This window comes from Tetrao urogallus (assembly GCF_951394365.1).
Source record: "Tetrao urogallus genome assembly, chromosome: 6".
NCBI classification, from domain to species: Eukaryota; Metazoa; Chordata; class Aves; order Galliformes; family Phasianidae; genus Tetrao; species Tetrao urogallus.
Window position 1 is genome coordinate 13,890,030 of NC_136819.1, and position 13,841 is coordinate 13,903,870.

The window sequence follows — 13,841 nt, forward strand, 5'->3', positions numbered from 1 at the left end:
GACTGAATTTTGCAGATGTTACTCAGCTGCCACGAAACAGGGTATCAGAGCCTCTGCATTTGCTCACCTTGTGCATGAAGAAAAGTCTGAGTAGCCTACCTCATTGGATGGGGTTAATTAGCCAAAAGTCTGGTTTACCAACCCCCCCAAAAAACTGAAGAACTGCTTATGGCACGGAGCAGTTCTTGCACTTCTTCCTTCTAGGGAAAGAAATGTGAGGTGGCACCACTCATCTTCAGCTGGGGCTATGTAGCAGGGCATGGGGAGGAATGCAGGGTTCTGCTGCTGTTGTATTAATCAGAGTTTTTGGTGCTGGTGGTGTCTCTGAAGCCCAGGAGGAGTGCTACTGCAGGAAAGCGCAGTCAAAGTCAAATGCCTCCAGTCCTTTTCTTCCAAAAAAAAGTTTTATCATTTTATGCCCAAAATTATGCCTCCAGCTTTCCTCTTCTCATAGTTCTCCATCCTAAGATAGACACTCTCAGACCTCGCTTTTTCTTCCTGCTCCTCAGCCAGCCTTAGCTATTTTCACTTCTGCCTAGCATTCTTCTCTGTACATCCTAAAAGACCCTCTCACTTCCCCATTGATCCTCTTTCAGGAATGACCATTCCATCCCACTCCTGGTGCTGGATGTTCCCACATGAATTGCATAGCCCCAAAAAGAGCTGATGGGGATGTTGAACCTTACAGATGTCTTTTTTTTTTTTTTTTTGTAGATAAATTCCTGACTTCACTCACACCATCCTAATGTGGAGACTGTTGTCCTGCCTCCAGGAAAGAGGCATGGGCTCTGGTGCCTGGCTCTGGAGCTCTTTTCGGCTTCAGGTTCCTCATATTGAGGGATCTACCAATATTTGGGATTTGAGAGTGTTCTCAGCACTACAGAGAATGTGGGAACTCTGTCCAGACAACAGGGTCAATGAAAACCAGTGCTTTTACTGCCTTGATACTAAAGAAGTGCTCTCCATAGCTGAGAACATGTTAGTACTCCCATTGTACGGCAGGGATTTGCGCTGAGTTCCATCATCGGATGTCTCCAAACCAGAAACCTGAAGATTTTGGAAAAGAATGAATATCATTTGCTTCTCAGCTGTGATTTTTGCAGACTCTGGTGGTAGAGGAATCACTGCCAGTGTGGTGAGTGCTTTGGGGATGTCCAGACCCATCCCTCTGCAGCCGGTGATGCCTCCTTTCCCCAGCCTGCCCGCTCCCAGTTTAACCATTAACAGGCTGGCTGGCCCCATGGAGACAATGGTCTGTTTGTTTTGCACCAAGGGCTGGAAGGGAGCTCCTATCGGGGGCCTGGCAGATTTATCAAAGCGGAGTGATTAGCTCTATTAGAGAAGGGATTTGTGTCAACAAAAAGACAGGTGCAAAGAGACTATTCCAGCTGGCAAAAGCTTCACAGAGCTTTAAGCATTTCAGTGGCAATAAAAGTTCTTCCAGGAAGCAGAATCAGACCAGAGAGAGCATGTGTGTTCTTAGCTTATTAGTCTGGCCCTCTCAACAGCTTGTCCTTACTGTCTCAATGAGGGAAATGTGATCTTTGGTGTCCCCATGTCTCTCATTGCTCCTCCAGTGTTGAAAGTATTTCACAGCCTTGTACATCCCCTCCATCCCAAGCCAGCACTGAAAATTAGACATATGGTAGCATGAGCTCTCACTTGGGGTCATGCTACACATGATAGGCTCCACTTCATAGCAGGAAGGCTAAATCCCATCCCACTGTCCCAGCAGTCTTTGCCCCTTCATCCACAGAGGTCCTCTCCATCCTCATCTCAGCTGCACTCTGCCAAAGTGATGCTAGATTGCTGTGGTCCCACTGACCATCAGCAGAGAGATTTTATATTTGCTTCAGCCAAGCACTGTGGCCAAGCAATTTGTTACAAGCCCACTGCCAACCTCTGTGAAAGTGATGAACCCTCCAAAATGCCCAGACCTGAACCTATCTTGAGAGCTTTAAGTGGAAACAGAAGCGGGAGCCCTAATGACAGCTCAAATACTGCAAGCTACTCATTCACAATACCCACTTCCACTGTATTTGCCAATTTACTGTAATAGCTGCTCTGGAATTATTATTCAGTTTCGACTGCAATAACTGGGATAATAGGGTTGAACTCCTTTTACAGAGTACCTGGAGATCTCTGGGTGAGTGCACTCTGTGGTGAGCTCATGAGCTCCTCTTGCAACCAGCCACGCTTGCTTCTGGCTGCATTCTTCGGCTGGTTGGAGGTAGTATTTATCACTGACGGCATCTATAAAATAAAGGCCTGGAGCTATGTTTTCAAAAACAGGTGTCTCAGACATGGACACAAAATATGCACATCCCAGCACGGAGCTGCACACCAAGAACTGGGCCCTGTGCCCACAGTGCTTGCGTTGCTTGAGCAATACATGTTACGGACCTGCCAACACCTTGTTCCACTCTGTTTCTTTGCCTAGAGGGCACATGGGGCTCACAGACGTGAGGGAAATATCAGAGGTTCAGGCATCAAGTGCAGAGCTGGTGTCAAAATAGAGCAGGGCTGAAGAGCTGCAGAGATCAAACAGTGCACCTGATTTCTCATAGTCAGCTCTTTCCAACGAGAAAATGAGCCTCTCTCCTGCTTATAGCTTCTTGCCAAAGTCTTTCCTCTGTTTCTGTTTTACTGGTATCACATAATTCACACTGACAATGAGGAGGCTGTGTTCCACTTTATCTTGGCATTGTAGAGTTGTTCAAAACAAAAAGCTCAGAGGCTCCGTTCTCACTTCAGCCTTCAAGGAACAGAGCACATTTCACCCCATTAGTGCTCTTCTGCATTCAGATGGCAACACAAATCCATCAGCATGGGAGAAATATCTGAGGGATCTTCGTTTATTCCTCTTCCCCAAGGGTCAAATAATGGATATAGGCGAGAATAGAGAGAAAATGGGGCTCATGAAAATTCATGTGATTATTTCTTGGCAGGTCATTGTTACCACTTGGGTTTTGGGTCAGGAGAACATGGAAATGCTGGTAGCTGGGCAGGGAGCCTGTGAGTCTGAGCTACTGCTTTGCACCAAGAAGCCTGCGCACAGCACACAAGAGCATGAAGAAACAGCATGAATACAAACTTATCATTTCCCCAAACCTGCCCTCTTGCTTTGCCAGAGGGGTCTTTCATTGCATGTCAAAACATTACTTTGCACAAAGGCAGGAAGTGAACAGGAGTGCAAGGCAAATGAGATGTTCTCACTGCTGCTTCTGACAGAAAGGCTCAAATCTGCCCTGCCCTGTAATCAAATCCATGCAAATGCTGAGTGTCAGCTGCATCTACGAGTGACTGCACCATGGAAAGGCCAGGAACTTGCAGCAGCACCCTTGTGTCATAGCATGTGGATCACCCACTGGCAACCACCAGAACTGCAGTGTGCAAAAGGCATGTTCTGCATTACTTAGATGTCCCAAATTGCAGAACTTCGGTGAGAGTGGGCAATACCACTGTTGGGTCCTGATGTGACTCCTTGCTGATGCTGCTTCAGGCAAACCTGGCAAGCTGAGAGGAAACAGATGTAAATGGCCCCATGCAGCCTGGACTCTGTACCCTGTCATGCAATGTACAGGTTGCCCATGATTTATTCTCAGAGTGTAACTCACACTGTTACATCCATCTCCCTGTTCTCTCATTTTTGGGAGCTCGAAGGTGTAGGAGAGATGGCCACCTACATACACATGGGACAGGTGTGTGGCAGATGGGGCAGATGGCTCTAAGGACCATGTAGTTCTGTCACTGCAGTCATAGGTCTCCCATATCAGAATACTCTTAATCTAGGACAGCTCTTCTGTAATATGTTATGGATCTCTCTGTGGTGGAAGCCCAGGCATCAGCAAAGCAGCGATTTACACTATTTCTAGGGATGGAGCAGCACCAAACAACATGTGCTTATCTCCAGGCACTGTGTTGTATTTTAGCCCTCCTTTGGCAGACATTGAGCCTGATACATCTTCTCTGCTCGAAAGCTATGCTTGAAAGCACCAAACAGCAGTGAAGCAGATCCCTGCACTCCTCTGCCAGGGAGTGTATCTACTCCATGGGTACTTGTGTGGAGAGCTACAAGTGCTTCCTACTTGCTAAGTGCTCTTAAGAGCTGATTACATCTTGCAGACACCCACAGAAATCCCTGAGAAGGTGGAGAGGATGGTTCTTCCCCAGTGGTGGCATGTCATGATGTGTGCTGGTCTCATGGATTCACCCTGTGCACCTGATGGCTGGCTCCAGCCCTGCTTCTGTTGTAGTTAGATCTGCGTACAGGAGGAGGACCTGCCCGGGACCACCCAGGGCCCCCAGTCCTGGCTTCCAATCACAAATGATCAGCTGTGATGCTATGATGTGTCTTTCTGCTTTGTGCTGTGCTTGGCACGCAGCCTGGGGCATGGCCATGGGATGCAGCTCCACACGAGCATCCCATGTAGCAGCACGTGGCAAAGACATGCTAGTGGAACCAAAGCTATGCATATTTCACCTAACCAAAGAGCCTGAAGTAGGAGCTTGGGTCCTTTTGATGCCAATAAAGTCAATTCCACTGTATAGTTTATTCCAGATAATATCTGGTATAGTCTTTCCTGCAGCTCAGTCCACACCAGAGAGACATTTGTGGTCCTCCTATAAAACCCTAACCTGAGCTTGCTGAGTCATAAATAATGACTGTCATTAGGTCATGCCTCACAGTCCTCTCCTTTGCCTAGACTTTCCTTTGTCTTATTTTGTTATGGATATTCAAACAGCTTTTCTCTCTTCCCATGTATCAGTAGCCAACCTACAGAGAAAGTATGAGATGGAAGAGGAGCACTGATTCCTGGTGAGCTGAGCTGAGATGGAGAGGAGGTGGATGGGGTTCTTAGGCAAGTAGTTGGTTACAGCTGACCCAGGAGAGCTCGTTTCTCTGTGTCTTTCTGTATGAACCTAAAGCAATAATCAGCTTTGAAATCTGTAGCTCAACAAACTGCTGTGGAGGGCCAATAGAGCATTGCCAGATATTTCAGCATCACCATTGGGTTTGTGGGACAGTGAGTAGACACGTTCAGTCTCTGGAGGGGTGGTACTTCTTATGCACAGCTGGTGGCTTACCAGTATTTCCTATTATTTTATTTCACTCGATGCTGGGCATCTCCCAGCAGTCTGGAGGCACCTGCAGTGGCCCTCCTGGGCAGGGGCTCTGTCTGGTGAGGCTGCAGGGGACCTCCCCTCGCTGCAGTGCAACATTCCTCCTCTGCCCTCCCTGCAGACCCCCGCACACCTTTTGTTACCTGCCAGGTGAGTGGAGAACAGGATCGCTCAATTAACATATATGTACCTTGGCAGGCCACCAGCTCGGATCGCTGGCTCCACCCTGTCTTTCCTTCCCTGTAGCCATATCGCTCCCCCCCTCCTCTTTGACATACCATTCCTCCTCGCTATCTAGGCTAATCTTCATCAGTCACTGCCCTGATGCTCTCCTGCTCTGACATGCTCGGAGTTTCAGTACAATTCCTGCGGCAGGTCTTGTCACGTCCTCTTACGCTGGCTGCTTTACATGGATCTCTGCCGAGGCACTGCACAGCCTTGAGCAAGACTTCTTCTGCTTGCAGTAATTTAGGGCGTCTTTATTGCTGGATGTTCATCTCCCTGGGAGGAGGAGCCAGGCCTTTCGGTTCGCTTTGGAGAACTGGCTAAAATGCAGCGCCGGGCAGAAAGCAGCCGGCATGTTACAGCTTGAGCTCCTGCTTTGTGATTTAGATACTGAGGGGTGCAGATTTGTTATTTCTGGAATGTCAGAGAGTTTCACTTTGGGGTGGGTTTTTGTTTGTTTTCTGGAAGGGCCCAACTTTTCCCCTGCTTACAGCCAGCGCAACATGTCCTCTTGGGTAAAACAGGGTGGTTTCTGCAGTGCTCTCTGCCACTCGGGGCTGCACTAGGAGGTACCTCACTTCTGCCACCAGCCCTTGTATGCAGAGGCAATGACTGAGGCTTGAGCAAGGCAAGGAGCTGTTCTATGCTATGCTTTCCCCCCTGCACTTTCTGTGCTGCCCTACCTCACCCTCCCCTACCCACCTCAGCATGCTCCTTGACCCCTTCAGGCCACACCAGCCCCTTTCCCCATCAACCTCCTGTGCTTTCTGTTCCCACCTTTGCTTCCTATCTCTGCAGGATTGTGCTTCATCACAAGATGCCATATAACCTTCGGTTTGCTTGTGAAAGCCTGTAGCATGGTAGGTAAAGAGGTACCAGTTGTTGCATCTTGGCGAGAGAGCTGTGAAGATAACCCCTTTCCGTTTGAGCCGTGTCCTGCTGGTTGGTGGGTGGGGTTTGCGTTGCACAGGAACTTTGGTGATTGTAAAATCATAGAATCATAGAACGGCCTGAGTTGAAAAGGTCCACAATGATCATCTAGTTTCAACCCCCTGCTATGTGCAGGGTTGCCAAGCACCAGATCAGGCTGCCCAGAGCCACATCCAGCCTGGCCTTGAATGCCTCCAGGGATGGGGCACCCACAACCTCCTTGGGCAAGGTCCAATGTAGATGATGGGGATAAGTCTTTGTTGTTTTGACTGTGTGGGCAAGAAATCCAAGAGAGCAAGAAGTCCAAGAATGGAAGAAGTTCAGGAGGGCAAGAGGGGAACATCTCTCAGCATGAGAGGTGGGAACAAAGTAGGAAGCTCACCAAAGAACATCCAGCACGCCTGAGTCTGTGATTGCCATGGCTACTCAGTTAACATGCAAAAGAAATCACACTGCCTTTGTGTTTACATCTGTTATTACTTCTTTGGGTGAGCCACAGGGTTGGGCAATGCCCAGTGTCACGGGCTGTAATCTGTGGTCTTTGTGCTTTGTTATATAGCGGTAATGAGAGCTGATATTTCAGAGTGCTTTGAATACTAACAGCGTGTTTGCATGTTATCTTTTGCCCTCAGTAATTGCAATGGATCTGACAGATGAGACATGGTAAGAGAAAGCTCCCTGGAGAGAGGATATGCTGCATGAGGAGGGGGCAGCCACAGAGTTGGGGATCCATCCTTATCCTTCAATACATTCCCAAAGGAATTTTGGAGCAGAGCTAAGAAATACAATCAAATCAATTATACATAAACCAAATTATTACCGCCTCTCTTTACATTTCCAGGTGCTACTTTCTAGGTGGTATCACCTGTGTTGGGGAGTAAATAAGCTCCTGTCAACACCAGAACTCTTTGGTGAAAGATGTTCATTTTCCTAAATCTGTGCCCTCTGTGACCACATTTAAGCTCATTAGGATTATATCTTACAAATGTGACTCAAAACCCCAACCCAAAACTGGAGAGCTGGGTGCCTGGGCTTCTGACCTGCTCCATCAGAGGAGGGAGAGGACACCCATCCATGACAGGCAGTCATTTTGTGCCCACCCCTTCTTATTCCCACTCCTTGAAATGGCAGTTACCATTATTTTAATTAACAATAAATAAGGAACAAGGAAGTCCTGAATCTAAGCATGTGAAAATGCTTGGCCAAAAAAACAGAAAGCATAGTGAAATGAGTTCGAGGAACTAATTTCTTTTCATGGTGACAGTTTTATCCCCTCCTGAAAAGAAAGAGACAAGAGTGAAACATGCCTAACGCAACCACTAAACCACTAAAAAGGCCAAGAAATATTGATTGCTTAACATCTGGTCTTCAAATAAAGGCAGAACAGAGCCATACTTGTTGCAAGCTCGTTCCCCTATCTTTATACATGATGACTAAGGTGTTTATCATCCACTAACCCCAGAGCAAGGCATCGCTCTGTATAAGCAAAGATGATCCTAAATCTAAAGGTAAGCTGCAGTAGTCTCCTTTAGACCCACTGCCCCAAAATCCAGCCAGAGATACTGCTCAGCTTTGGTTCACCAAATTGGTACTGACGGTGTTTTGGAACTCTCACCAACCTGGGCTTCTCTTAGATGCACACCTGACAGCAAGGAACCTGGTTCCTCTTAGTCCTGTTGTGGTGCCCCAAAACTTCAGCTGAGCCCCAAACAGGGGCAGACTGGCTCTCACCTTGGTCCCTCTGCTCCATAAGACAGTGGGGAGGAGGAGGAGGGCATTAGGCAAATCTCCCCAACTTCTTAAGATTCCTGCTTAATGAGCACATTCTCTCAGTGCAGCAGTTTTGCTCTGTATCAGCAATCTTATCAGGCTGAGCCCGCCTCTGCCACCTGCAAGCAGAGATATGACAAAGAGGGCCATAAACCAGTTTGTTTTAAGTTCTTATACACTAAAGTCAAGAACAAGTTTCAAAGTGAACTTATCATTTTATTTTTGTCATAAAAAAAAAGAAAAAGAAAAAAAAATAGGGATAAAAAAACTGCCGGCTTGCTTTATGATCTCCTGATTGCAGATGTTTCCTGTTGGGTGGCCAGGGAGCTCAGCTTTTTGTTTGCAACTACTGAAAGGCAAAGGCGTTTGGCACTGCTCTGAGGCACGTGTCGTGCAACAGTTGAGCCACGGAACACTGCATGCCGCCTGCCTGGGAGGTGCTGATCCACAGCCTCACTTCCCCACTTGCCTGCCTGTGTGCAGAAGGACTTTCCTATCTGTACTCAGGCTGAAATAGTGTTTCCAAAAGGAGTCGTGGAGACAAAGGGATGAAAGCAAGGCGTGGCAACATGCAACTGCCTGCTGCTGTTTTGAGCATTTTTTTAATAACTTTTGGATCTTATTCCTTCCAAATTTGGGCTGGATCTCAAGCAGGGAGTGGGCAGAAGGTTGTGCTTGACCCCATCCATGGGCTCTTAAAGTACTGCCACTTGGGAGCCCATACACCTGCCCAGGACTCAGTATGGTCCTACTCCCGGTTGCATTTGTCTGTTTGCCTGGCATGGGATTTACAGCATCCATGCACAAAATACTGAGCTGACATCGTAAACCACTTATTTCTATAATTACAAAATCATAGAATAGTTTGAGTTGGAAAGGACCCTCAAAGTCCTTCTAGTCCAATTCCATGCAGTGAACAAAGACACCTACAGCTAAATCAGATGCTCAGAGATCTGTCCAGCCTGAACCTGAGTATCAGGACATGTGTGCACATGTAAAACATCAAGTTATATTCAAGTACTCTTGGCCAATTAATGCCTTAAACAGATGACAGTGCTGTTTTTAAGAAAATCACATCTTCATATGTCACATCCATGCTCAAGAGTTTCTCAGTGCTGTGTGTCTCCCTCATCAAGCTCTGAGGGCACAAAGCAGGTGGGTGAGGTAAGGGTGGGATGTGTGCACACAGTGCACAGTGTGGCACGGTGCCTTTCCAGTCACATGGAACATCAGTGGCCAGTGCGGATTAAGAAAAGAGTTGAGAACCCAATTTTTGAGATAAGGAAGGAACCTTTTTAGCTTTGAGAGTGTCTGTATCCTTCATTCAGGGGATCGGATCTTGGAGAAAACCCTTCAGATGCTCACTAGTGAAAGAATCACTGTGCTGCACTCCCTCAGCCCCATGTCTGCACACCAACGCACGGGCAAAGCTTCATGCTGCGACTTTTTGAAGGGGAGGGAAAAAAGATAAGATAGAAAAATGCAAGGCTCCAAGGGCTGTTTTTCCGCCTCTTTCTTCCTCACTGAGCCATAAAGGTGCAGGGTAGCTGCAGGCTGAGCTTACTTCAAATCTGTCAGCTCCTCAGCCCTGCCCTGCGCTTTAAACAGGATAAACAGGTTATGACATTAAAGTTTCCAAATGTGGGGGGCTCCTTAAGCAGGAGAGGTTAAGGCAGGGGCACGTTAAGCCCCTGGAGAAGGGGAGGGGATGCTTTCAGGTTGAACACTGCTGTGCACAAGCGGGTTTTGGTTTTATTACTCATAGGAGGGCTGCAAGCAAGCCTTGGGGCTGTGGGAGGAGTGGATTTGCTGTTCTTAAATCCTTATTGTTTTAGGAGGTTTGGGGCATTGCTATGGGTTTTAGAGAAGAAGAAAACTTTGCTTGCATGGTATGAACTGAGCCATGCATCAGGCAACATGCATAACAGCTCCTGTAGTGTGAAGAACTTTTTAGTATCCAAAACACCCTCTAGGAGACATCCATAGGATCAGCAGCATCCAAGCAGTTAGCTGCTGTTAGCAAGCAGCTTGATAATGACTTGTGCTGCTTGGGAGTGAGAGAGAGGGGGGAAAAAAAGCAGCTTTTTGAGATGAGAGCAACCACCCTAGACACGTGCCTTTTGCAAGGTACAGAATTTCCTTAAAATTGATAGGAGCACTCCCATGGGATTTATTGTGCGGCTTTACAAGGGAACAGGGTGTTTCCACCAGTTTATGGTGCAAAAGTGCACAGTATCAGGAAAGACATGTATGGGACAGGTGCATTGTCCCCATGCTTGGTATAAGGGCGTGCAGAAGGAAAACCCTAAGGGCTGCAGCCACCCCTGCTGTTCATTGAGATGCCAGCAGGAGATGGGGATGTAGAGGACCAATGATATGAGCTGTCACCTGCTGAAGGCTCAGGGTTAGAACACTTGCCATGTCCCAGCACTAGTGCGAAGCTAGCAGCAAGTTGCCTTCGGGACACAGCACTGCTGCAATTGCCCAGTCAGTCCCACTCCTCAAACACTGGCTGTCCCCAAGTGCTCTCCTGATATTCTTGGCTCATAGCTGTGATTTGTCCCTTCATACACTGGATCTTCCCCTACTGCCCCCTGGGTGAGCCATGCCCAGGCAAGCTGACGTCCCTTCAAGTCCTGGGAGATGACACTGTGACATTTCCCCTTCTCCTACTGTCTCCACACGTCACTTCTCAGCAGAGCCAAGGAGCTGCAAAGCCCCTGGTACCCTGCGGTGCTTCAGAGGGCACTGTGCCTGGTGGGATGGATGGAGAGTAACAGAGGAGGGGGATAGAGATGACAGCAGTTGGGAAATCGACAAGCAAATCAGGTTTTCACTTCCTGTCATCCTTGGAGCCCATGAATCTACACAAAAACAAAATAAAAATCACTTCTTTCAGCTGAAGAGGCCCTCCAGTGACAAGCTATCATTTTGCTCTTTTAATTGTGTTTTGTGTATGTGCTGCTTGTGGGCTCTCTGAGAACTTAACCATTCAGATGCTGGAAGGCAGGCTGAGGAAGCCATCTCTTTTCCATAGGATGGATCCTGTCTCCTTTTCCCCTTCATTTCAGAGGCTGCTGGAGCTGGTGCCACACCTGCCATTCAGTTGCAGCAAGATGTCTATGATGGAGGAAGGCGAGCAGCTGGGGAAGCAAGCAAAGCAGCCCTTGAGGACATGTCCTTGCAGCTCCCAGTTCAGCTCAGACTAGGGCTAGGAGAATAAAAAGTTAAATATCCTCAAATCTTTGCTATTGTAGCAAGTCTCCAGAAAAAGATGTGGTAGTGGTGTCATGAAGGAGAAAGCCAAAACGAGCTCAGTGCCATGCTCTTTCTGGCTGTTGGGTAGCAGCTACCGGAAGCCTCAACAAGCAGCATCCAGCTCCTGGCACCCAGCTGGATCTGTCCTTGTGCAATCCCTTTGTTATCAGCACAAATTCTTGAAGCCCAGAGGTCCTCGGGGTGAGCTGGAAGCACAAGTTCTTATTGACGAGCCTAGGGCAAGGAGAGAATGCCTTTACCTCCACTATCTGCTTGTGTGATCCCCAGCACTTAGCTGCCCTGGCACATCTGCCAGTGCCAGCAAGATCTTCCAAAGAGACATTTCAAGCAGCAATGATAGAAGCAGCGTTATGTTGGGCTGGAAAATCCCTTGTGTGCTTTTTTGCTGCTTGTACTGAGTCCTATACAGGTTTGAACCAACCTTGCATGCAGCACCTTTCTTCGAGGAGAAATGCTCCTCGTTTGCTGTCCCAAGATGCTAGGACAGCTTAGCAGCGAGCCTGTCTGGGATCCTGTCTCTTTCTCCCCGAAGAGCGGCTCCTTCCCCTCTCCCTGCAGCGCAGAAGGATGCAGAAGGGCGGCATTTTAGCAAAGTCAGCCCCGCAGCGCCGCCCGCTGCCCGTCGCAGTGCGACAGGAGCACTTCCAGCGTTGTCTGGCAGGGATTTGCTATGGGGCTGCTCTGTTGGACCCAGCGCTGCTATCCATAAGATGATGCTGCAACGTGGAGACCTATCTCAGCTGGGGGCATCAAGCCTGTCTTTTCCCCATAAAGAAATCACACATTCCTATTTTCCTGAGCGTCCCAATTCCAGCAGCCATCAAAAATCCATACCTCTTCAACACGATGCACATCGCCCAGGAAAAGGCTAACAGGAGAGGCAGACCAATTGAAAGGCCAATCGATACGCCCGCCTGGATTTGATAGTAGGTGTCTGGCAGAGCGAAGCGCTGTCTAAACCCTCAATTACCCTTCCCTTGCCTCTCCCTGCCTCCTGACAGTCATTGCTCTCAAGCCCTCTTCAGTGCCTTGGAGTGGACTGGTGCCTAATAAAATCATACAGAATGCCAGCACATTTCTGCAACACTTCAGAAGGGTGTTATTAGTGCTACAAAGAAACGTGGCAAAGAGAAGGTGCCTCCAGTTATAGGACGGAAACTACAGGAAAATGTATTAAGAAGAGGTTTAAGATGTTTTAGAAAGAAAGTTTCAGATGAAGATTTGAATTGCAGTTTTTCACAGCAGATATGGACTTCTTCAAAAGTTACTCAAGTGCCTTGCTTTTTAAAAAAAATCAGGCACTTAGTACATACAGGTGTCTAAAAGTGAATGCCTTTTTGGGTGGTGTGGGCTTTGAGAAAGCCCTGGAGAAAGGCAGTATGTGGAACTTTGGAGCTGCTCCCTGTCCCCCATCATGACATGTCCCAGAGTTGATACACAGGCAGGTAGCCAGACACATAGATTATCAGCAGTCACCCTGAGGCAATGCACGATGCAAATGAAATGGGGAAAGAAAAAAAAAAAAAGAGAGAAAGAGGGCAAGAGAGCATGATGTCAAGAGCAAATGAGGGACAGGGTGCCTCTGTGTGCTGGGGCTCTGCATCTAGCTGGAATCAGCATGCTTGTCTTCCTGGAAATTTGGCAGGGGAATGAGATTTCAGGCTCCCTTATGCCCATCTCCACCTATTAAATAAATGAGTGTGTACTGAAAGGAGGACAGCTGTTCCAAGTCCTTCTCATTTCAAGAAACCATTTCTTCCTCACGGACATCTCCTGGTAGAAGGGATCAGCAGCACAGAAGACAGCAGCCAACCTGAGAGCGGCTGGGTTTTGCAATCCTCCATGGACCAATGCAGGGCTTGCCCATCTGAGCAGCTCTGCTTTTCTGCCTCCCACTTCAACCTCTGGCTGACTATCAGCATCCCGTGCTTGAGCAGTGGGAAGCCTTCAGAGAGGTCAGAAAGTGTAGGAGACTTGCAAGATCAGGTACATTTATGACAAATTCCTTCTGTGGGCAGTGAGCCATGGTAGAACTAGTGAGAGGATGGCTTGAATAACTTGTCCTCTTCCTGGGAATGCAGGGAGAAGCATAGGGGACCATAATTACAGAATAACCTTGGAAAGGATGTGAACATGACTTCTGCTGCTGCTGTAGTAAAAAAGCAAAGTATCTTCCTGTTCTTGGAACCTCCAAAGCATCTCCTTGCAGAGATGGACAAATATCAGTCATCCTCTAGAAAGGCCCCACTATGAGACTATGGAAAGAAGGGGAAGAGCACTGCTGGGAAACAGCATCAGACAGATGCACCCAGAAGATGGGGTGAGAGGCTCCTGGGTTATGACTCAGTGCAGGGCCCAGCTTAGATCACTGACTCACTCTGTGTCACCACCAGTAGAGGTGACAGGCCACCTGGCATGTCACAAGCAACAGCTTGTTGCTTGACCCCACACTCATTGAAACCTGCCACCACTCCATCCCTGAGCTCAGGGTACTGGGGACCTGGGTGGGAGAT